At 47.9% G+C, this 25,617-nt stretch overlaps 1 protein-coding gene across 2 annotated transcripts in view; it reads right to left on the bottom strand.

Annotated features, from left to right (window-relative positions):
* Positions 1-25,617, bottom strand: part of LOC142494839 (tubulin alpha-1B chain-like) — an 81,111-nt gene that overhangs the window by 10,117 nt on the left and 45,377 nt on the right. The window contains exon 1 of one of the 2 annotated variants that reach the window (XM_075599378.1): positions 3,404-3,461. The exons of the other annotated variant lie outside the window; for it this stretch is intronic. The gene's annotated coding sequence lies outside the window, so the exon portion shown is untranslated. Of the gene's footprint in view, positions 1-3,403; positions 3,462-25,617 lie in introns of those variants that run through there. 2 annotated transcript variants of the gene reach the window in all.

Here is a 25,617-nt window from a genome sequence, read left to right as displayed (position 1 = left end):
CCGCAAATCATACACTATTTGTGGGTAAAATATCAGTACTCCCGGTACTACCGGTCAGCAACTCCTAACACAACATCCACCCTTAAACTTCTGTTCCCAAAGTCCCGGACCTGCAGCTATTTCCTATCAGGGACCCTAACCACACATGGCATCCCTAGCTTATAACCCTACAGGGGACATTTCAATGGGAACATAGGTACAAAGAAACCCATTACATTATATTACTGAACCCAAGAGCTAACACTCATAGCTCTTTACACACGGTTTTTAGGGGCAGCCAGCCGGGCTTCACCTTTATAATGAAAGCCGGCTACACCTACCATCACAAACACTACTAAGGTTATAAATCCGACATCCTCATAGCCTTTGTTTGTCAGATGGGCCTGCAGCTCATTGCTTTATAATGCACTGTAGACGGCCTTAGCTAAAACTTTCCCAATTGGGAACACCATCACCCAATTCTGATATTTAGTTTGTGATGGAAATTCATTCAAAAATAAACATAATCCCTCTATTTCCACAGTTTATATGTGCTTTGTGGGGCCTGAGTCCTTTCTCTCTTAGTACACCATAATTGAACCCCTTGAATTAAATAAGACGAGTCTTGTGCATATATTTACTGGTGGTTTATGACCCCATGGCAACCTTAACCCAGCGGCCCTGTATATATACAACTCACTATTAACAAGGACACGGCACTATGCTGTGCCAATTTTACTGCCAGCACTGCGTTGAAGCTCATTTTATAAAAATGGTGTGTAGTTACGGTGCAGACGTGTTAAGGATCAGACATTTGTGAGGTGTGTGTGTAATATAAGGATACTCAAGTTGCAGAAACAGGCCTCTCGGCTGTCTGTTATCCCATTGCGCTTTGACCAATGGTGGAGAGGTATCTCCATCCCCTGGCCCTCATTCAGAGGACTGATACCGACCATTGCCCCTCGCCGGTTCCTCAGGCGGAAGTTGTCAGGAACTGATGCCCGGGTCCTGAAATCAATCCCCTTCAACCTGGGAACTGGAGTCCAGATAACAGATGTGAGTAAACTAGAGGAGCTCGCTCTAGATATCATGCTTTAAATGCTTGGTCAGTCATCCACTGTGCCCCACTGGTGCGTGAGATGATTGTCCAGGGTCAATCACATCTAGTATTTATCACAGAGACCTGGCTAACTGCTGGGATTGACAGTCCTTTTGGTGACCTAGTCCCTGTCGGGTACTCTGTGTTGCATGTGGGAGGGTAAGGAGAAGGGGGAGGAGTAACCGCGATATTTCAGTCCAATCTTATCTGCAGCTCTCATCCTGGGCCCAGGGTCATGGCTTTTGAGTATATGAATGTTCTCTGTACCATGCATGACAATCCATGGAGCCACGGAAGGAAGTGGCCCCACTTCGGAGAATGCTTGCTCACAGATCCACAAGTGCGCTGTGGTATTCTTGTGACCTCCGGGACCTGCAGCAGACTCTCCGAAGCAAAGAGCACTGACAGTTGAGAACCCGCCACGATGCTGACCAGACAGCCTTGAAGTATGTCAAGCGTGCGGTTTTCAGGGCGAAGAAAGCCTACGTCGCCCTGAGGATTGACTCCGCGAGGAATCGTCCAGCGGAACTCTTCAGGATGGTGAGCAACCTGGTTTATACAGACTGCTCCTGCATCGTGGTTTGTCCAACTGAGGAGTGATGTGGTGAATTTAATAGATTATTTGATGATAAGATCACATGCATCCATGCTGCTATTTTTCCCCCGATGGAGTCCGGAGTCTGCATCACCCCACAGGCAAAGCTTGTCTTGGAAGAGTTCAGTATCATCTCAACCCTGGATTTCCTCTCAATCACGGCTGGGATGTACTGGACCACTTATGACCTGTATCCCTGCCCGTCATGGCTACTGAAAGAGACTATTGATGCAGTGTCTCTGTGGTTCGTGGAAATAATCAATAGATCCATCACTTTGGGGAGGTGCTGGTGGCCTTGAACAAGTCACTGGTCCATCCCCTGTTGAAGAAAGTTGATGTTCTTGCCAACTATCGCCCAATCCCCAACCTTCCATAGTACGGAAAGTGTTGGAGAGGGTAGTTTTCACCCAGCTGGAAGATTGTCTGGGAAAAGGGCCGGCTTCTTCGACTCCACCCAGTCTGGCTTTAGAGCTGGTCATGGAACTGGGTCAGCGCTGGTCTGTGTGGTGGAGGACTTATTGATGGCCATGGACATGGGCTGTATTTCTGCCCTTGTCATGTTTGACCTCTCAGCGGCCTTCGACACAATTGATCATGGGGTGTCTGCTGCACTACCAGATGGACCTAGCTGGTATCGGTGGGACCGCATTACAATGAGTTGCCTCGTTCCTGCAGGGCTGGACCCAGCAGGTGGCTATGTGTCACCGGTGTCACCTGTCCCCATTGTGGTCCCTCAAGGATCGGTGCTGTCACCGCTCCTGTTCAACGGGTATATAAGACCACTAGGTAATATCATCCGAAGCATAGTCTGAAGTGGCACCGGTATGCTGATGACACCTAGATTTATGTTTCTTTCCAGGGCTGTCCAGGGATGGCTGTTGCCACACTGACGGCGTGTCTAGCCGAGGTGGCGGCATGAATGGAGATGAATTGGCTGAAGCTCAATCTTGATTAGACTGAACTAATAATTATGGGTTTGGCAATATGTCTGAGTATAGGACAGGGGGGTTGCAAGCTTCCCCTAATCAATGGTGTACAGCCACTGCCTGTGTCCCAGAGTCTCAACATGTGAGCCCAAATGGCCTCAGTTGTTAAGTTCTTATTCTTTTTTTATCTGAGGCTGCTTTGGAGTTTGCGTCCACTCCTGTCATCTATGGACCTTGAGTCACTGGTCCATGCCTTTTTGTCTATGTGGTTAGATCTGCACTGGCTTCCAGTGATCTTCTGGGTTCGGTTAAAGTTGGCCATTATGGTCTTTAAAACCTTGCAAATCAAGGGCCTTCCTATCTTCAGTTTTGTTTGAAGCCGCGGAGGGATACTGACTATGATCTAAGGTCATCAGGGGGTCCACCAATCTGTGCCAAGTGTACTGCACCCTTCTCGTGTGCAGAGGTCTGGAACTCGCTACTGCTAGAGCTCAGGTGTTTATCTACTTTACCACTGTTTCGGGCTTGGTGCAACACTTACCTCTTCCTACTGGCTTTCCCTGTCTAACAAAACAATTGTAAATCATTTTAATTTGTTTAACAGTAAAGTATTGCGATGCCCCCTTAAGTGGAGGCGTATTTTTACTAAAAATAATAAATGATGATGATAGCATGGCAAGTATCTGGATCTCTCTTGCTCTGGTTTCTCTTCCTCGCTTTCTGTGTGTAGGGAATGTGTTTCTGCTGCTGTCTCTCATTTTCTCTGTCTTTAGCTTGCAGCCTCATACACTCCTTGTCTTTCACCTGTGTGAGTTTCAGGTTGTCTACTAAGCCCCTCTCACTGGCACCTGGGCTGTCTCTCTCTTCCCGAATGACAGTTGGACTTTTTCTGTGTCTTTGAAATTGACAGCCTGCTCCAACATTCCATCCAATCCCATATGTCCTGTCATGTGTTGCCAGGCAGACCAGGGATAGAGTCTCCCATTCCCCATCGCACCATGTGATAGGTGGAGCAGACCAACTCTGCATTGTTCATTCACAGTATACACACATGTGTAGCAGGGACTACACACATCATCATTATTTATTTTTTAAGTAAAAGCACGCCTCCATTTAAGGGGGCACTGTAATACTTTACTGCCAGTTTAAGAACAAACTAAAATTATACGTAGTTAATGCTGATAGGCAGGAAAAGCCAGAAGGGAGAAAGAAGTCTTACACCGATCCCGAAGCAGTGGTAAAGTTGATATACACTGGCGACACACTTTATTCGAGCTTGGCTAGTCCCACGAATTCGGGTATACCCGGGTGTATTGAGGTTTGTGACTGTTTTCTGCCCGAGTGCATTGAGTTATTTTCCAAGCAGGGATTGAAGCATTTTATTCCTGCTGGCTGCAATACTGCACAGTATATATATATATACTGCATTACAATTCATGAATTTATGCCATCTGGTAGACACGCGAAGCATTGCAGCCCTTTAAATCCTAATCATTATCATTTAACAGATCAGCCGCTTATCAGCCAGGCATGAACCCAGGCTGGGAAGGCAAATGCAACGGGGCTTGTAAGAGGTGAGGAGCGGCGCATTCCAGGTATCTGCCAGGTACATACCAGGTATTTGCTCGAATAAAGTGTGTCGGTGCAGTACACCTGAGCCCTGGCGGTAACGAGTTCCATACCTCTGAAGACACGAGAAGGTCCTCCCGCCCAGTGTAGGGTGCAGTACCCTTGGCACGGAGAGGCGGACACCCCCTGAGGACCTGAGATCATAGACAGTATCCCTCCGAGGCATCATAAGAGATGGCAGATAGACAGGCCCTTGGCCTTGCAAGGTTTTAATGTCCATAACGGCCAACTTGAACCATACAAAAAAAGGTGATCAAATATTTTTATTCTGTTGAATCACAACTGAGCAAAGATGTGGAATTTCTGTCATATTACTGAATACTATGATAGTTAAACTTTTATAATTTGACTTTAATAAAGTAACCCCTCCTTTCTGCCATGTACAACACTGCAGATATACTGTAGACACTTAATAGCACATGGGTCAAACAGCACAGAACTTATGACCAACTATGAAAAGGTACATTTTCTCTGTTTTTCTTGTTTGGGTTTATTTCAACATAATGTAAAAAACCTTTACCTTTGCTCAGAACCTCTGACTTAGGTAATGCAGAGCAGGGGAGCACAACCTTTTGCTGCTGCGCCCCCCTGCCTTGCCTCCTCTGGTACTCGAGCCCCCCCCCCCCCCCGCCTTACCTTGATGCGGCGCCAAATGACGCTGCGGAGTCATGTGATGTCGTGTCACGTGACCCACAGCGTCATTTGACGCCGCGTTGTCTTGTGACATCACGTCACATGACCCCGCGGCATCATTTGATGCCGCGTTGCCATGGAGACGAGTCCTGAAGCCGTCAGGGTCAAGGTAAGTTGAGGTTGCAGAGGCCTCACGCGATCCCCCAGCATTTAATTTTAATGCCTTGGGGAAGAGCACTGTGCTCCCCCCCCCCCAAAAAAAATAATTCAGAAAAACCGCTTGCGCCCCCCACTTTGCCCACCCCTGATGTAGAGGATGAGATAGCTTATCCATGTACAGTTACATTAGTTAATATAAAAGGTAGCACAAACTTGAGACGTGTCGCCTCTCTTCCTTCGATGTACGTTGGGATGGAAATCATGACCTGTTTAAGGTTCACTAAAATCATGGAGGATTGTCCCGAAGTTTGCAAAAATTCAGGGGACGCCAATAATTCCGAGTCTCTATATGGATTACTATCCTCTTCTGGTTTTATGTTTGAATGGCGTACTGTTATTAACTCCTCCTCTGCCAGAAAGGCCACAAATGCATTGGGGTTAAAGCAGCAGCAACCACCATTATTATTCATTGGTACTTCTGGCCACTGCTCTCTCTCATGCTGGATTCCATTTTGTTCTTTGTATCCATCCAACATTAGTGTTAGAAATATTGTCTCTTTAGGGGAGTAAAATATTCGCTGTTCAGGAGTCTTTTCTCAGAACGTCACAGTAACGTTTGTACATTTCTGCTATGTGTGTGTTCGCCAAATAAAGCAGTCAGTCCTCTGAGTGAAAGGGGGCTGCTGTAGTCCAGCGCCAGTGGTACTGTGCCTGGTTTCAAGAATTTCTAAACCGGTTAAACATTGGGTTTAAGATATTTGGTAGTAGAAAGGTGATGGAATAACAGAGCATTCCGATCAAATCCCGCATCTCACACTCCATTCTTCTCCTCACTCTTAAGGCTTTACACTCTTCTGCCCCTCCTTACATCTCAGCCCTAATTTCTCGCTATGCACCGTCCCGACTCTTGCATTCTGCTCAAGGATGTCTTCTTTCTACCCCCTTTGTATCTGAAGCCCTCTCCCGCCTTAAACCCTTTTCAATGACTGCCCCACACCTCTGGAATGCCCTTCCCCTCAGTACCCGACTAGCACCCTCTCTATCCACCTTTAAGACCCACCTTAAGACACACTTGCTTAAAGAAGCATATGAATAGCACTGTGGATATTCTGAACACATGATACATAAAGCTTGGCCCCCTGCAGACGCACTTACCAGAACTTCCTCCTACTGTCTCTGTACGTTCTCCCTACCTACCAATTAGACTGTAAGCTCCTCAGGGCAGGGACTCCTCTTCCTTAATGTTACTTTTATGTCTAAAGCACTTATTCCCATGATCTGTTTATAGCCATGCATAATAATGGTATATTACTTTCTCTCTGTTGGCAGTAAGTCCTGGTAAGTATAGGTATGCCAGCAGTAGTTATGGAGGTTTTCCCTCACACCATGATGAGGTGCCCTATGTATGGAGGGGAGTGGCTGTATGCTCTGAGTCCCTGGATAGTGACATCAGGGATGCGCCTGCCTCCTGAAGTATTTAAGGCACAACACAGTTAGTGATAGTTTTGAGCAGCTGTGAAAAGTTGTTGGGAAGTTGTATTGCCTGCATAAGGGATTGTAGGAACACTTTGTGACCCTAGTGAAGTAACTAGCGGTCCAGGTTGAGCAATCAGCCTGTCTAAGCCACTCTGTGTCCAGGGACCTGGCGCAGAGCGGGACTCCCTAGGAGAAGAGGGAATCCCACTTCAATTTGGGAGGGCGTACCTGGCAAAGGGACAGCACGGAGAGATGTGCGGCTAGAGCCGGCAGCTGCATGGGGCAGTCTGCTACATCACCGTCTACAATAAAGATGACCTTGTTAACGATTCCCCCACTGTGTGAGTGTGAAATTACTCAGCAGTGGATGGCACCAAGAAGGAGTTCCTCACCAGGACCATCTCCCTGCGGAAGCACAGATCCTGATGAGGTGGAGGCGCTGCCCATGATGTAAGTTGAACTCGCACCCACTACCTCAGCTACCTGTCCTGATGACATCCCCTAATACCATCAAGCGGGAGACTCAGGAGTTCTGTTGCCTACAGGTGCACCATCAAACACAAACACATAATGGGGGTTGGTTGTTAGAGTACCCGGGCCAATGTGAGATTGGGGGGGGGAAACCCGTTACAATTGGAGGCGCTGCTGAGATATATATATACCTGTCAACAGGACAGGCTTTTGCTAGGCACACACTAGGAAACAGGGAAAGTGTATGCTGCCACTTTGTGCTGCGTTGGGATGGAACCGCAGGGATACCCTGGGAACCTGAGAGGAGTTAGTGGGTCTGGAAAGGGGCTATAGCTGTCCGAGTCACCTTGAGGTCGCGCTAGGGGTAGGACGCCTGAAGGGATAGCCTGTTAACTAGGTCAGGACTCCTGGAGAGGGTCTGCACTAGGCTGACCAAGAGAGGTAGACGCCCAAGTACTGCATGGAAGCCCCAGAGTACTCTAGCCATTCCAGATCACTTACTACAGGGAGCACAGACTGGGAGGAAGGAGATACAGTAGACACTGAGAGAGTGAGCCTAGCCTGAGGTAGTGCAAACACGAATTAGACATATGTTAGGTACACAAGGTGGTGCACAAGGCATGTTTATTGTACGGATGTGGTAGCTGCCCCGCAGAGCGGAGCTCCATGTACAATAATCCAGTATACAGTGAACAAGAAGCGACCGTCAGAATGGAAGATCTGCAAAGAGCAGAAGGTCCAGGATGCCGGGATGAGGAAGGAGAACAAGCTACAGGAGAGACTCTTGTGTGTTTGTTATGGAATGGCGTGAAAGCCGTGGCTGCGCCGTGTTTGTCATGCCTATGTTCTCGGGAAGATACCCCCGAGAATAGTGAGGATGACAGCCTTGTGAGATGGGAGGAACGAAATGGACTTTGTTATTCACCAATAAACAAACAGCCAGACGCTACCTCAAATATGAAGAAGGACAGTACTTACCAAAATGGCGGTTCCCGCGTTCCCGGGACACCGCGAGGGCCAGCTGCAGAAAGTCTTGCAACTCTGCAGTTTGCTAATTGTTGGCCAGGATTGGCGGCAACGAGGAAACTCCACCCAGTTGGGGAGTTTGGCGCGAAAGCAGGGGCCGCGCCCTCATGGACTATGACTCACTCCGCCCCTGTGCTGGGTCAGCCTACAAAGCGGCGAGACATCCCCCTAGTTTCAACCAGGGGGAGTGGTCTGCAGTTCCACCGGATGCCAATGGAGGAAGTGGGGGGAAGGATTGCTCAACCATCCCCTGCACTTCAGTTGCGAAGAGCCAATACAGACCGCTAGGACGAGTGCTTCCGTTGGTGACCATGGCTGAGCAAGCGGAGAAAGTGGAACAGAGTCCCTTGATTTCGACCCACCCCAAATCGGTTCCAGGAGGCTTCCTGATTATCCGCGTAGAGGGTGTGGAGACAGTGGTCTGTCTCTGCCTGCAGTGCAGACTGCCTGGCGGAGCCGTGGGCAGTGAGGCTCGATGCCCTCATTGTGGACTACAATATATGTGGCCTATGACGACATTTGTGCCTGTACAAGCCGTGGGGATGAAAGATCCTACCCCGATGTCAGTGGCGGAGCTTCCGGGTGCACTGTGGAGTGTGAGTGCAGGTCCCGCGGAGACGGAATCAAGCAGAGTTCTTAAGGCCGAGAAAACCAGCCATCGGAGAGGTGACCGGAAAGGAGCCCATCAACGGTCCCCTACTGGGATACCCCGTCCTAACTGTAAATTAGAGTCCTCGGACGAGGAGTGTGCCAGGCTGGCAGAGGCACAGGACTTGTTGGCGGAGTACCATACTAGTGGTATTCCGTGGCGAGATGCTATCCCTCGTGGTGTGGAGACACGGAGTCGAGTGTCTCCTGTACCGCGACAACCCGAGCGCCGGAGTCCCACTGCCGTGGTAACTAGCGGGTCGGAAGGAGGTCGATCCACCCCGACTCTGCGGAGCAGTAGGTTAACTCCGTGCTCACCGCAGATTCAGGGGGTGGAGGTGAACGAAGAGCGGATCCAGGGTCAGGCTGGACCGCACAGCAGAAGGGCGTTGCCGGATGTCCTCGTGGAGGAAGAGAATCGATTGGGGACCCAACCCAAGATGGCGTCGCAGCACGTGCGTGTCCAGAGGCAGTTCCGGATGACCTGAGCGGTGTCGAGTGGGAGGCGATTGCGCCTCTACGGTCGAGCAGTGGGAGTCGATCCCCTATGGACAGACGGAGTGGGCGCCCGAACCGGAGAGCGAGAGGCTCAACTGCCGAAGGAAAGAATGGACTTTGTGGCGGACGTGAGTCAGGTATAGCGGAGGAGCAGGCCGTGACCCTGCCGGTACCTACCGTCCGGCCCCGTCCCCCAACCACGTCCATACCCAAAGTTTGCCCCAAGGCCCTAGTTCAATCCCCTGTCCCTGTCACCTGTTCCTTCGGGTCAACCTCTAGCCTGGGGATGTCAGGGGATTCCCGGGGTCCTACTGAAGAACGGACTGGAAGCCTGGACTGGGGAACTTCGGATGATGGGTTGGAGGGTGGAGGGAGGATTTCCCGACGAGGGTCGGTACCCAGTGATAGCACTAGCATGCTGAGTATCACGGGTGGACACTGGTCACAGCATAAGGAAAGGGTTGTACCATCTGAGGGTACTTCAGGGGTATCATCGGGTGGGCCTGAGGAGGAAGAGCCACTAGAACCCAACTCAGGGGAGGTACGGGAAACTAGGTGGTGGGCACCATTATATGAGGGTTATGTCGCCTGGATAGACCGCACCCGTTTCATTCTAGAAAGGGATGGGGTGGTTGACCATTGGTGGGCTCCTGGGGATTTTGACGATGAGGCCTATCTCAAGGAGCTACGAGTAAGGTGGGACCGAATACAAGGAGGTCTTATTACCCCAAAGGGATCGGAAGGGTTAGATGATCCAGTGGAGCTAGATGAGCCCCTGTCATGGGTGTTACCGGGAAAGGCTGGGCAAACTAAGTTTACCCGGGCTTGCCGAGCTGAACGGGCTATTGCAGCCAAATACAAAAGGTCCCATGGGCTTGAATACCCATATGTCCCTGAACCTCTGATGAGGGAAGTAGAGGAAAATCGAGAAAGGTGGCTTCGTAATGATATTGAATACTATATCGTTAATAAGGGAGGAGCCATTAAGGGAGTTCAGGCTGAGCAGAGGGTCTCCCAACTGATGCAGGTCTGGAAAATCGGGCGCAGCATTTATATGCACAAGGTGGTGTATTGCAATGAGCGAGGCTTGCCCCGAGAGTATAGCGTGACAGTCACCGATGCAGCGGGGCGGGAGGTGAAGAAACCAGACCCTCGACACTACTATTAGGTCCGTCAAAGAGTGGTCTGCCTTTTCTTTGATGCTCTCTGCTGGTCAGTGAGCGGCTGTTCTGTCATTATTATGTGAAGGTGATAATGTTTAACGCTTAATTTGTGTGTTCTTTTTCAGTGTTTCCTGGAGCAAGGTACACCAAATTTAGGCCCCAGCCGGGACGGTGGGGATTCACCAGGGGGAGTATATAGCCATGCATAATAATGGTATATTACTTTCTCTCTGTTGGCAGTAAGTCCTGGTAAGTACAGGTATGCCAGCAGTAGTTATGGAGGTTTTCCCTCACACCATGGTGAGGTGCCCTATGTATGGAGGGGAGTGGCTGTATGCTCTGAGTCCCTGGATAGTGACATCAGGGATGCGCCTGCCTCCTGAAGTATATAAGGCACAACACAGTTAGTGATAGTTTTGAGCAGCTGTGGAAAGTTGTTGGGAAGTTGTATTGCCTGCATAAGGGATTGTAGGAACACTTTGTGACCCTAGTGAAGTAACTAGCGGTCCAGGTTGACCAATCAGCCTGTCTAAGCCACTCTGTGTCCAGAGTGGTGCAGAGCGGGACTCCCTAGGAGAAGAGGGAATCCCACTTCAATTTGGGAGGTCGTACCTGGCGAAGGGACAGCATGGAAGGATGTGCGGCTAGAGCCGGCAGCTGCATGGGGCAGTCTGCTACATCACCGTCTACAATAAAGCTGACCTTGTTAACGATACCCCCACTCTGTGAGTGTGAAATTACTCAGCAGTGGATGGCACCACCAAGAAGGAGTTCCTCACCAGGACCATTCTCCCTGCGGAAGCACAGATCCTGATGAGGTGGAGGCGCTGCACATGATGTAAGTTGAACTCGCACCCACTACCTCAGCTACCTGTCCTGATGACATCCCCTAATACCATCAAGCGGGAGACTCAGTAGTTCTGTTGCCTACAGGTGCACCATCAAACACAAACACGTAATGGGGGTTGGTTGTTAGAGTACCCGGGCCAATGTGAGATTGGGGGGGGGGGGGAAACCCGTTACATGTTATTTATATTATCTGTTATTTATTTGATTACCACATGTACAGGTATTACTACTGTGAAGCGCTATGTACATTAATGGCGCTATATAAATAAAGACATACAATACAATACAATAACCAGTATTCAGCTGAACACTGGTTGTGTTCCGTTACTCCATCACCTTTCTACCACTGACTACTATCTACAATGGACCTTGTACACCGAGGACCTCCACGGATCACAAGGATGGACAATGGGTACTCTGGAACCATGTGTGTTAACCCTTTTTACCACCTTGACTTATGCAATTAACTCTAATTTCTTTATTATGGGAGATGTTTATTGTGCCATGTTTCTGTGTATGTGGTGATCCAGTTGAGACATCGCCATGCACTATTCTGCCCACAAAGTGCTACATATCTATATATTGCATTTATTCTGTGGAAAGGATGTTCTGGACTTAAAATGACTGATCCTTACTGCTGACATAGCGTGTTGTGTCTGAAGCACCGGATCCTCTTTTGATATCTGTCTCTAAAGCTATTTGGACCTATTTTACAATATGTATTTAAACAGAAAGTATGTAAATAAGAGAGAAGTGATGGCCTTGGTTGTATCAACAGTGTGAGAATGATGTAGTCCTGATATGGAATTCAACTTTTTGTGATGCCATGTTTAAGAGCTGAAAGATCCAGGATAGACAGAGTATATGTTCCTGAATGGGTTGTTGGCTCTGTACTTGACTGTCCAAGCAGCTGCAGCCAACACGAATATTAAGGGACACCCACTCAAAGGAGGAAGCTAAAAAGGGGACACACATTTAGATTTACCAAATGGAGCTAAAAAAGAAAAAAGGAATGGTGCAATTAGCGCTAAAAGCTAAACAATAAATGTAACGTGTAAATAATTAAAAAATACACTTGAAAATCCTTATACTAATAAGGTAAGGCTGCCAGGAATTACTGACCCAAAACACAGTCAGTTAAACTAAAAAAAAGACAAAATACAAACCGGCACCTAAAATGTCCAATGACAGTCTATATGAAGTCCAAATGGAAGGGAGTGCAAAGAACTGCGTCAATTCTTGTACTTCCAAGGATGTGGATGTGTCCACGGCCAGATGTCACGTGATATGTGGAATACAAGCAGAAAAACAAATCATAGTGCAAACTGCTACTCAAATAAACATAACACAATCACTCACAAACAACAAGTAACAATAGACAAATAGAAGCAAGGCTGAAAAATAAAAGCGCTAATTTAATACAACATAAATATAAAATAACAAATATGAACAAATGGCAGGCAACTGGTCCAGTTGGTTAAAACCGGAATCCTACTCACAAGATGTAGAAAAGTAATTGCGCAATGAATGGTAGTCAATGGGAGATGACAGCTTATCCTCCGGTGGCGTCGGGCCGATCCGGAAACCACTCCGACGCTGTCGCACACTCCTGGTTCTATGTCTGTTGCTAGGGGTGCGCCTTGGGGGAAAAAACCTCTTCCTGCTGCTACAACGCAATGTACGTTGCCACGTTGCCTGCGTGAGTTCGTGATACGGCTCATACACTAAAACCCTACATGTTTCATGCGCATGCGCATGCGCACTTCATCAGGGGGTAAAGAGTACTAGGCATTGGACACTTTTATATAGTAAAAACGGCTGTGATTGGATGGAAAATTCAGCCACTCGTCACTACCAAAAATACACTGACTGGTCGGAATCATTGCCAATCAAAGCCTAGTACTGGAAACAGCCTTACTAACAACACATAACATTGACAAAAAAACTAATCGTTGCATAAAAACATGTAAATGAAAAACATATAAAAGAATATGTTAATAACAAGAAACCATAGCACTAGTGATTCCCATCTCAGAATTACTATTACCCATTGAATGTACACATACAAAACTTAATGCTGGAACCCATTAAGAAAATAAGAAGAACCAGATTGATGGAGGACAAATGACATGATCAATACGCTTTAACCTTACTTTAAAAATACTCCCAATTCAAAATCAATATTCAGGCCACTTGGAGAGAGGGTTTTCAACTCATAGATCCAGTAGGCTTCTCGCCTACTGATCTGATTGAGTCAGTCCCCCCCCCCCCCCCGCTCTCCAATTGGCCGATACCAACTCTATTGCTTGACACATCAACCCCAGTGGGTTCTGGTTATGGAAAATAGAGAAGTTGCGCCAAAAAAGATATCCTACTGTTCGATACGTAATTTCAGTCCTTTACACAATGCAGTTCCGCTGCCCGAGTCTCTCAGAGGTGATTCACCAACCTCTGTATAAATGTGCTCGAGGAAAAGGGGAAGGATCCTCAGGCGCGTTGTTCTGCTTGTGGCTCCAGGGCATATGTGAACGTAGAAAATAGAAGAGAGAGGGGGACCACAATGAGGAAAAATTCAACATACATATATACCTCGCTTCTTCGTTAAGGGGGGTAAATAATAAATATATAATAAGGGAGGGGACACACTCACATCAGGTGTCTAATCTTGGTCAGATGACTACTCCTCTGGAGGGGGGATGGGTTGAGGATGAGGGGAAGCCTCCTGATGATTCCTCAGAAAATAGGGAAAAGGGAAAAAATAGTGTAATAAAATTTATTAACATACAAAAGAATAGAGATTAAAAACTCACAAGCGGCCAAATAATATTGGCATAGGGAGGAGATAGAGCCAGACTCCACAGAGCGTCTCTTTCAGAGATGGGTTGTCATGTGTTGCCTGGTTTCCAGCTGGCAGAGTCTTCTAGTTCGTGCGTGGCGTTCAGCAAGCAGCAGGGAAGGTGTCCATGCGCCCGTGCACGAGCTGGGTCTTCCTCCATCTGCCTTCCTCTCCGCACACACCTTGCACAGCCCCCGTTCCATTGCGCATGCGCATGCGCTTCCGGCGAGATGCTGGCCAAAACTGGAAAATCAACTTCCTCACTACGGTGGCCTGTGATGACCAAAAACCGTCAGACGCTTTTCGCATTAGCTTCCTCAGTGACGTAGGCATATCCGGGGTAGCAGCAGTCTTTTATACCTTCTACAATCATTGGTAACTGTGAATATGCTGGTCATTAACAGGCAGCCTTATCTGAGTCATTAAACTCAACAGACCCTGTCTTATCCCAGCCTGGAAACCAATAGGCATCTTAGGCAATGTATACAATAAAATAAACACTTCAAATTTAACATCTTAATGCCTTCCTTACAGACAGATGGCATACTTAAAAACTGCAAACCTTCTACATGGGGTTAATTATTCCTATAGATGGAGATAAGTATTTTGAGAGAGGCTCGTGAGTTTGCATGGACTCTCCAGGAGTTCCAATTCTAAGATTGCTTTTTAGTTAATTAGATTTAAATAATTGCTTCCTTAAAATGGACTTTTAAAATTTCTAGATTATACATTTGTAAATATAAAAATTGGAAAAAGAAGGCTACTTGCATATGCATTTAAAAGTAGTTAAAAAATATCTTATTTGATAGTTGTTGTAAATATAGCACTGGTGGCAAGATGAAATTAAAAATGTTTTGCCCAAATCTAACCTTTAAGTCCAAAAGCATTTGAGAATGCCATATGGGTTCTGGTTATAATGTGTACGGAAATGATGATCCTTTTTTAATATTATATATGTGTTCATAAATTCTCCTTTGAAAGCACCTCCCTGTCCTGCCTACATATTGAAGGCCACAGGGGCACTGGAGTAAATATATAATAAATGTAGAATGACAATTTATAAAAGATTTGATAGGATACATTTTGGAGGTAACATTGGATCTAAATGATTTCGTATTTGTACTGAATGAACAAGCAGTACAAGTCGTGCATGTGAAGAAACCTTTGGTAGAATTAATTAATTTAGATCCAGAATGATCTAATGGGCAACTTGGGGCTATTCTTGACTTTATATTTGAAGCCTTGGAAAAAATAATGTTTGGTTTAGCAGGAAGGTGTTGTGCAAGTGTGTTATCACATAAAAGTATTGGCCAATGTCTAGTGATAATTTTACGTATTTTTGGTGCCATTTCGTTATACTGTGTTACAAAGGACACACCGTAGTTACGCTCCCTTTGTGACTGTTGGTTATTGCTTTTATACTCTAAAAGAGTCTTTCTCTCCAACTTCTTCACTTGTAAGAAAGCCTCTTCTAAGAGGCTCTCTGGATATTTCCTATCGATGAATTTTTGTTTTCGCTCATCCGCCTGAGTCACAAACTCCTCTTGACTAGAGCAGTGGCGCTTCAGGTGGACTAGCTGTCCCTTGGGTATATTACGTATCCAGCTAGGATTGTGCTGGCTATCAGCCCTCAAATAATTATTTGCCTGAACTGGCTTAAAAATTTTTTTGTTTGTATGGCATTATCTACCACAGAAATGCTCAAATCTAGAAACTCTATGTGTTGTGTATTGTGATTGAATGTAAACGATAAATTCCTATCATTGTGATTAAGATACGTGAAAAATGTGTTGAGTTGTTCCTGGCTACCAGAACAGACGAATATGACATCATCAATAAAGCGGCACCAAAGAACCAGGTTTGCCCCGAGTGGACAGTTGTTCCATATATAGTCCTCCTCCCAACTGTCCATAAACAGATTGGCATAACTCGGGGCAAACCTGGTGCCCATAGCAGTACCGCATACCTGTAAAAAAAATTGAGAATTAAAAGAAAAATAATTGTGAGTTAAAATATACCGAATGCTATCTAATAAAAAATATCTTTAGTGCTGGGGTGATGGTAAATGGAGCTAAGCCTTAATGCACTTTAAGCCCAATTTTAACCCTGCTAAATCCTAGCATCTTCAAGAAAAATCTGGACCTTCGTTTTCTGATTTACACATCCACACTTTGAATCTTCATATCTGCAGTTTCAAAACTGGGACGCCAGACTGACACAAATATATGGATTATTGGTTATAGACATTGATTATCTGAATGATTGGAACAGCCATCCCACATGCACCTCTTCTGCACCTGGTGGTCCTCTGGAGCAGAAATTTCTAATTTCGGGAGACTCTGTTTGACACGTCTAACCTTTTTTTAGGCATGCCAATAAATGGGCACAAATGTTTTTGCAGGGCCCCTGTCCTACTGCCCCCCTTCCTCCTATCTCACAGAATTCCCCCTACATCTTCTCACTCAATTCTCCCCCTCCTTCTCTCACTCAATTCCTCCCTCCTCTGTCACTCAATTCCCCCCTCCACTCACTCAATTCCACCTCTCACTCAATTTCAATTCCACCCTCTCTCTCAATACCTTCCTCTCACTCAGTTCCCAACTCCTCACTCAATTCCAATTCCCCCCTCTCTCACTCAATTGCCCCCTCTTACTCAATTCCCAACACCCTAAAAATGTTATCTTGGTGAGTGAGGGAGGCCGCCTGCGACGGAGTGGAGCTGGGGCCACGAGGTGGATTCAGAAGTTGAACCAACATCCGGCGCCGGCCGTTTGCTCCAGGGGAGAGAAATGGCAGATGAGGGATAGACGTGGGACTTTCGATTGACACGAGCCATTCCAAATGCCGTCGTGGGCCACAGGTTGGCCACCCCTGCTCGAAGATATTTGGACACGTGCTCCTGGTGCAATTATTCAATGAAATGGCTGCCGTCAACATCATTACCAACAAACCAATAAATGAAGGAACATCGCTATTCCCCTCACTGATCGGCTGTTGCAGCCAGCGTCTATTCCAGATGTGAGGACTTCTCTTTTTTCCATCAATATGTTCCCATTGACAAGATATTACTGTCAAATTGATAGGGGAAAAGCAGCTCAAATGTCATTTAGTTGAAATCAGTCAATGTTATCAGACATTCCAGAATTGTAACATACGTAAAATAAGTGTGTAACCCTCCCTGTCCGGCTCTTAGGGAATTTTCATCAGTGTCGGTGTCAGGGCTGCTCAGGATGCAGTACCTTCCTCAGGGTGCCGGCTTCATGCAGGCTGCTCAGGGTGCAGTACCTTCCTCAGGGTAAAGGCTTCATGCAGGCTGCTCAAAATGCAGTACCTTCCTCAGGGTGCTGGCTTCATGCAGGCTGCTCAGGATGCAGTACCTTCCTCAGGGTGCCGGCTTCATGCAGGCTGCTCAGGGTGCAGTACCTTCCTCAGGGTCAGGGCTTCATGCAGGCTGCTCAGGATGCAGTACCTTCTTCAGGGTGCCGGCTTCATGCAGGCTGCTCAGGATGCAGTACCTTCCTCAGGGTGCTGGCTTCATGCAGGCTGCTCAGGATGCAGTACCTTCCTCAGGGTGCTGGGTTCATGCAGGCTGCTCAGGATGCAGTACCTTCCTCAGGGTGCCGGCTTCATGCAGGCTGCTCAGGATGCAGTACCTTCCTCAGGGTGCTGGCTTCATGCAGGCTGCTCAGGATGCAGTACCTTCCTCAGGGTGCTGGCTTCATGCAGGCTGCTCAGGATGCAGTACCTTCCTCAGGGTAAAGGCTTCATGCAGGCTGCTCAGGATGCAGTACCTTCCTCAGGGTGCTGGCTTCATGCAGGCTGCTCAGGATGCAGTACCTTCCTCAAGGTCAGGGCTTCATGCAGGCTGCTCAGGATGCAGTACCTTCCTCAGGGTGCTGGCTTCATGCAGGCTGCTCAGGATGCAGTACCTTCCTCAGGGTAAAGGCTTCATGCAGGCTGCTCAGGATGCAGTACCTTCCTCAGGGTGCAGGCTTCATGCAGGCTGCTCAGGATGCAGTACCTTCCTCAGGGTAAAGGCTTCATGCAGGCTGCTCAGGATGCAGTACCTTCCTCAGGGTGCCGGCTTCATGCAGGCTGCTCAGGATGCAGTACCTTCCTCATTCCTGCATTAGCTTCCTGAGGGTGCCGGCTTCATGCAGGCTGCTCAGGATGCAGTACCATCCTGAGGGTGCAGGCTTCATGCAGGCTGCTCAAAATGCAGTACGTTCCTCCGGGTGCTGGCTTCATGCAGGCTGCTCAGGATGCAGTACCTTCCTCAGGGTGCAGGCTTCATGCAGGCTGCTCAGGGTGCAGTACCTTCCTCAGGGTGCCAGCTTCATGCAGAATGCTCAGGATGCAGTACCTTCCTCAGGGTGCCGGCTTCATGCAAGCTGCTCAGGATGCAGTACCTTCCTCAGGGTCTGGCTTCATGCAGGCTGCTCAGGATGCAGTACCTTCCTCAGGGTGCCGGCTTCATGCAAGCTGCTCAGGATGCAGTACCTTCCTCAGGGTGCTGGCTTCATGCAGGCTGCTCAGGATGCAGTACCTTCCTCAGGGTGCCGGCTTCATGCAGAATGCTCAGGATGCAGTACCTTCCTCAGGGTGCTGGCTTCATGCAGGCTGCTCAGGATGCAGTACCTTCCTCAGGGACCCGGCTACATGCAGGCTGCTCAGGATGCAGTACCTTCCTCAGGCTGTAGGCTTCATGCAGGCTGCTCAGGATGCAGTACCTTCCTCAGGGTGCCGGCTTCATGCAGGCTGCTCAGGATGCAGTACCTTCCTCAGGGTATGGCTTCATGCAGGCTGCTCAGGATGCAGTACCTTCCTCAGGGTGCCGGCTTCATGCAGGCTGGGCTTTGTTACACAAGGATGGGCACCAGGGACTTTATTCATTCAAACAGCAGTTTTATTATCTTTTAGGCGCAGTCTCACATTTAGTATACATGGTTCATCTTGTTTATCCAATTGAGTGTTCTTGGCCTATACTTGGGGTTGCCACCACTCCGGCTTTGACACGGAGACTACGGGTTTTGCTAACCAATCTCCGGGCTACGGGTTTACATTTCAAATCTCTGGGTGAGGTGCCCAAACTGGGGGCGGGAGAAGAGGACGGAGGACCACCAGAGCCTGAGCATTGTGGCAGTCAGAGGAGTTGGACAGCGGGAGCAAAGCAGGGCGGCAGAGGAGGACGGCCGGGAAGGAGTGCGCCCCAGCAGTCCGACCTGGAAGTCTTCACTGTCTTCTCAGATGGCATCTCCCCCTGCATGCTCCCGTCAAAATGGCTCTGCAACATCATATGGTGTTGCATTGCCATGTCAACATCACGTGACGTCACTGCACCATGCAGCATCACGTTGCCATGATGACGGGCCGCCCTGCGGTGTCATGTAGCCATGACAACATAACGTCTCATGACGCTTTAACGTCACGTGTCGTCCAGTGGTCATGGCAACACGACGCCATTTGACGTCGTGGAGCCATTTTGATGGGAGCAAGCAGGGGGAGATGCTATCCAACTATGATGACAAGTCCAACTATGCTTAGAGGCTGCTGCTTGGGGCCCTCTGGGCATAGTCTGTCTCTCTGTATACTTTGGGAGTAATATAAGACCATCTTGATGGGACTCTATATAAACAGGGCACTTTCCCTAACTATAAAACAATAAAAGTGAATCCTTACTCTATCCTAAACATAGGAATTATATATACGCTATTCACAGTGAGATCCCTCTTCTTCAACTCCTCCTGGGATCTGAGTTCCAGAAGCTTCCCCCTTAATATTTATTGTCTGGTCTGATTTTACTGTCTCCAGGCAGAAGGTGGCATGGCTTAACCTATGCTGTTTCACCCCAGCACCATGTTATGAGGAAGGAACATTACTCTGTGTGGGCCCACACAGTTAATTCCTGAAGGCCCTAGTAATCCCAAAGGGGAGTTACAAGTTTATTTCCATCACTTATCACAATACATTGTGTAACCCATGTTCCCCCCTCTCTGGGAGATACACTGAATTACTATCTTAGTGTGGTGCTGAGGCATACCTGCTGGTTCAGGAGAGCTGAGTAGCCAGTGGTGGTCAGGGCAACAGGACAGGCTCTGGGTTCTTGCTCATTGGATCAGCGCCTCCAGCTGTGATGGGCTCCTAGGATGTAGGATGTCAGCTTCCTCACAGTACTCCCTTCCCCTCCGGCCCAGGAACTGACACCCAGGCAGAGGTTTGGTAAAAAAGTAGGTTTATTGGACATGCTGCAGCCGCTCTTCATACAGCATAGTTCTTTAAAGTCCAAAGTCCCAGGACTTCAGAATGGTGCTTGCCCGATAGTATGGAGCCTTGAGTCTTGGTGTTCCTCAGACCCTTAGGCCTGAGGTGGGCTAGCTCATGCATGCCATGGGAGAGGCTGACAGCCCATGCTCTCACCTTTGAAGGCAAAGCAAGACTGCTCTAACTTTGCAACACCCACTGATTAGCTTCAGGAAGGGGTGGGCTCATGGACTGTACCCATCACCGATAGGCTTACACAGGCCATGAGTCACCACCTTACTTCCATCACTTACAAGTGGGCGAAAAGGGTGGTCAATGGCCCATAGATTAACCCATGAAGGCCCCGAACTTACTAGGGACTTACATCACAGATACACTGTGGGGGAAAAATTGGTACTTATGGACATACCATGTTACACTGTATCAGAAGCAGGACCAACTAATAGAAAAACAGTGTTTTCTTAATAAGAATTTTTTTTAAACTTCATTTGCCAGAAAAGCAGAGATGGCAACGTTGTTTACGGGAGATGTAAGCAGTTCAGCCAAGGAAGTCGTGGGACATGCATGAGAAACAGCTGAGAATGCAGAGAGAAATATCTTGTTCCTATTAGACCCGCAGCACAGGAATCTGTGGGGGGAATGTACAGAACAAGATAGAAGAGCCAGAACAAAGAAGGTCACTTTACTCCGAGGCTGCAATACAGTGCACTGCAAATATGAAGACGCCCAATTTGCTTACACCCTTCATTACAATGAAGAGCGCAAACATGCATACTGTACATACATACATGTAGCAATAGGTGCATGTGAGAGGGAGGACATAGATTTCAGTACTGGGAATATCTCAATTGATTTGCCGAAATCTTTTAACTATGAATTCTCCGCAAACTGATGATATTTAGATAAGACATACAGTATAATCCTGAGGAGGATGCAATTCAATCAGCGTTCGGGGCTGTAGCCAAAATGTAATCCCTTTGTGTACCCACATGTTGTTACATTATTTAACATTCAGACATTATTGTGCTAAAACTATCCACCTTCCCACTCATCACCAGAGATGTGCGAAACTTTGTCCCGAATTCGCGAGCCATGCAAAGCTTGCCCTGTTTTATTTGCCCCACAAGTCACGGCTTAGTCAGGGATGGCAAGCGATTTGCCCAGCATGAAGTCAGTGTGTATTTTCATTATGTTTAAGGCCGCTGCCTTCCTCGCAGACCCTGTAATAAGGCTTTTTGAAGAGAGAGGTCGAGAGAGAGCCCTATTGCAGGGTCCTGAATAGGAGTTAGCATCGGAAATGCTCGCTGAATAGCTTGCAAACTTTGACTGAGCTGAGTAACTGCAAATTAATGCTCAAAGTGTGCCATTTCTATGCTATTTTTAGCCATTAAAGGAGCAGTCCAAGCTGCCGTCTTTTTTCTCCCCCCTTTAATATGTGCATCAATACAATGCACACAGTGATAAGTAATTAGCTAAGTTGCCGATCGATCCGTTCTCCTGTGATCGATCGGCAAAGATTCGGCTCGGGGCTTCACTAAACAGCTGCCAGTGCAGCAGAAGAGGGCCAAAGATGCAAAGTTCTGTGGGGAAGATCATGTGACCAGGCAGTCACTAGATACAATTGATGCACTGCTAGAGCGAGGGTAGGACTTTGTTTCAGAAGAGGAAGGGGATGTTACTTTGTAAATGGTTGCTATAGAAACAAAAAATACTTGTTAAATTATAATACATAAAAAAGGTCATTCTGTGTTTTGTTTTTTTTATTCTACATGTATTTTCTCATAGTACAGAACTGATTTATTAAAAAAAAAAACACACATGTAGGATATTGCTTGGTCTGCAGCTTTAAACGTTCTGTGGAACGGCTTCCCAGGTTTAAAAAAAAAAAAGTTTGGAATCATTAAGTTATTCTTGGATACAATGTTCTGTATCATTTGAGTTTTCTGCCATACTTATACATCTGTTTGTCCTTCTGCAGACCGTAGGCTGCGCTTATAGTACTGGCTGTGCGACCAGCCACGCCACCGCTAACGTCAGCCGGCGCCGTAGATATTGCAATTGCTGCACTCTGGGGCAGGAGACCGAGGGAGGGTGACAGAGGTTGTGGCAGAGGCGTGGCCGTGAGCGGTTCGCCCTCATTGGCTGAACCGCCCACGTGCCACTGATGTCACGCTGCTGCCACTGCTGTAAATCTCAAATTCCCTTGACTTCAGAGATTTTGGTAGCTTTGTCGCTGCGCATTACCGTCACGGTCACGCCTACTATGGGCACCCGTGATGGGCTTCAAGGACTTGCGACAGCGCGCCGTAGCCAGTACTATAAGCGCAGCATTAGCTGTTGTGTCACTTCCAGCATTTAACTATCAGTATTGCTTCTCAACACCTGCCGTGGACCCTCAGTATAGGACAAGCCCTTTCTCTCCATGCCTTCAAGTAAAATCTAAAGCAAACGCCTTCTGAATAAAGCATTTCCATAGCCTGAGATTCACTACTACTGTTCCCATTCCCACAAAGGCACTTACTGTACCACCCATTGTGGTCAAGCGCTTACATCTCCCCCTCCTGTCTCTGTAAGTCTCACAATGTATCACTCAGGCCTCGTTCAGGGTGCTGGCTTCGGGGGCAGGGCGTGCTGACGTGCGTGCTGCCGTGAGCAACAAAGTATTCAATTTGAATACTGGTTGTCAGGGTAGTTACTGGCCTGCCTCCGAAGCCAGGAGTTGCTGCTGACGACAGCTTCAGTAAACGAAAATTTCGTTTCTTGGAGCTGAAGCAGCGTCACAGGGACCAAGGCAGCCAATGAAATCATTCTTCAGAATGATTTCATGACTGCAGCTTGGATACTTTAACCCTGCGTCTGTAGCCCCGCCCCCTCCCCAACGCTGAAAAGTTTGCTGGGGGATAATCACATGTCGCCCAGCAAACTCCCAGCACTGCCTCCCGCATGCCCCCCCTCCGAGTCCTCAGCTGGCTCCCTGAACGAGCCCTAAGGCCTCGGCCATGTTTACCACTTGCTGGCGGAAGCGTGCTGAGGCGCGCTCCCGCTCAGCACTGAGCCCCAACAGCCGCAATTAGAGCGGCTTTAGTAGGGGCTCACCTGCGCAGGTTTTAGGGGAATTTAAAATTCCCCCGCTTGCCGGCGCGACAGGACGGTCACGTGAGCGGTTCGCCCAATGAGGGCGAACCAGCTCCGTGACGTCACTGGCCCGCCCCCGGCCAGTGACACGCCCGCCCCCTGACGGCCCGCTGACAGCGCGTGCGGTAAGCAACCGCAAGGCCAGGGAAAGCACCCGGTTTCCCTGCGCCTCAGCACCCCTCAGCACGCCAGCAGGGAGCATGGCCGAGGCCTAACGCCGCATCCATGGGGAGCCTGCGCGCATGCGGCTGTGCTCGTAGCGTAACTGTAAGGAGTCTGCTCGATCCGTGCCGTGTTTTCACTGCGATCCGGGTTTTCTGTCTCTCCTGCCCTGTCTGCTTTCTGTGGCCATTTTGGGTACTGGCAGCCTGCTTTAGGGCCGTTCTATACTGTGTGGGGCCGTGCGCGCACGTGCATGTGCGAACGCGCGTACACGTGCCGCATGCTTTTCGTGTGTGCTGTGAGTGAAGGTACTGTGTCTGTATCCTTGATAAAGCACCTTGTTGTGTGAAACGCGTTGGAGGGTACTTACCTCCCTGTTTGTCATGTCTGACTGAAAATAAATCATTTTTTTCATTTTTGTACACCTGTGTCCCTGGGCAGTGCGCTGCTTTGTGCATTATTTGCATATTTTTTGGATTGTCTGAAACTTAACGAGCGGCTGGACACGCCATCTGGATCACTACAAATTCTAGGAGTGGGTAAGATTCCTTGACACTTCACGACTATGGATCATCTTCCTTACTACATACTGGGGTGAGTCCTGGATTTATTATATAGCTATTTCCAATGAGGTAGTGTGTTTTTACATAGTTTTTCTGTTGCCTTCAGGATATTCATGCTTCCAGTGTGATACTTCACTTACCCAGTAGTTTACCCACTCTATAATTGAGCTATATGTGTTATCCTCATTACCAATGAATATAATATAATAACTGTTCTGGACTGCTATAGCACCCATTATCTTCATATACTGCCATTATAGAAAGGCTGACTAACATCAGCCAACTATAAATGCCGCGCGCGCGCATGAAGCAGCAAGCGCAGACACTATAGAACGGGCCTTATAAGGCTGCAGTAACCATAGGGAGTCGCTGAGCAAAGTGCTGTGTGTTTGCAGCTCCTGTCGGTCTTTGCAGTTACGCCTTACCCTCTTGCCTGTTTGAATTCCTGTTGCTGACCCCGGAACGTGACCCCGACCTCGCTGCCTTCTGCCTGCCCTGACCTCCGCTTGCCTCCTTGACTTTACACCTCTTGACCCCTGCTTCCATACCGACTACGGATACTCTTACCGGACTCTGTCCCTGGGTTGTGGTCGGTTTATTTGCATCCCTACCTCAGCCCTGTGGGTCCGCCTCCTGATTTGAGAAGAGCACCGTCACAGTGACGCGCGCCTGCAGCTGCAGCGATTTGTGGCCTAGGGGTAGACGCGACGGGGGCGTGGGCGTGACATCACGGATCTGGTTTGCCCTCATTGGGTGAACCACTCACATGACCCGGCCATCGCGCAACAGAAACAAATTTATTTGTCTCCTCACGGATGGCGAGCTTCTCGTCACGTGCTCTATGGCCTGCCTGAGAGGCACAGCATTTTGATTGTGCCGCGCGCCCTGTTCGTGCGCACGGTCGCGCTCACCATAGACACAGCCTAAGACTATAACCTTTCCACGGCTGGGATTCCTATTCTGATCATGTGCATGTATATTTTACGGGTTTACTGTATTATAATTCCCTTTATTCTAATGTCTGTTTACTAAAATGCTGTGTACATTGTTGATGCAACATAAATAAAAACATACATACACACAGTATACATTCATTAACTCCAGGAAAGCAAACCTAATTGATACAGTTGGTTTCTGTACTAATTCCAGATTCTCCAGATGTCTTGTTTCTATTGAAACACAAGCATAAGAAAACACACTGGGATTAGCTATAGAAGACCAGGCCCGGACCGAAAAACTGAAGATGACCTGGTCTCGGGCTCTGCAGTCGCTGCTAGGGATGTGCAGAAGGGTCAGCAGCTATGATTATTAGTGGGATACAATTCCACACACAAAATAATAATCCCCCAAACCGGGATTGCTTCTATAATATTCTATAATATTCTGAGCAGAGTGCCATACATTCTCTGTGAGTCTCACTGACTTGGAGTCAGTCTCAAAGAGTGTTACTACTGTATACTATTTATTTATAAAATATATTTATAAAATGTGTTACCAGGAAGTAATGCA

Source organism: Ascaphus truei, chromosome 5 (genome assembly GCF_040206685.1).
Source record: "Ascaphus truei isolate aAscTru1 chromosome 5, aAscTru1.hap1, whole genome shotgun sequence".
Taxonomy (NCBI): Eukaryota; Metazoa; Chordata; class Amphibia; order Anura; family Ascaphidae; genus Ascaphus; species Ascaphus truei.
Note: the sequence above shows the minus strand (reverse complement) of the source record. Positions and strands in the feature narration are given on the sequence as shown.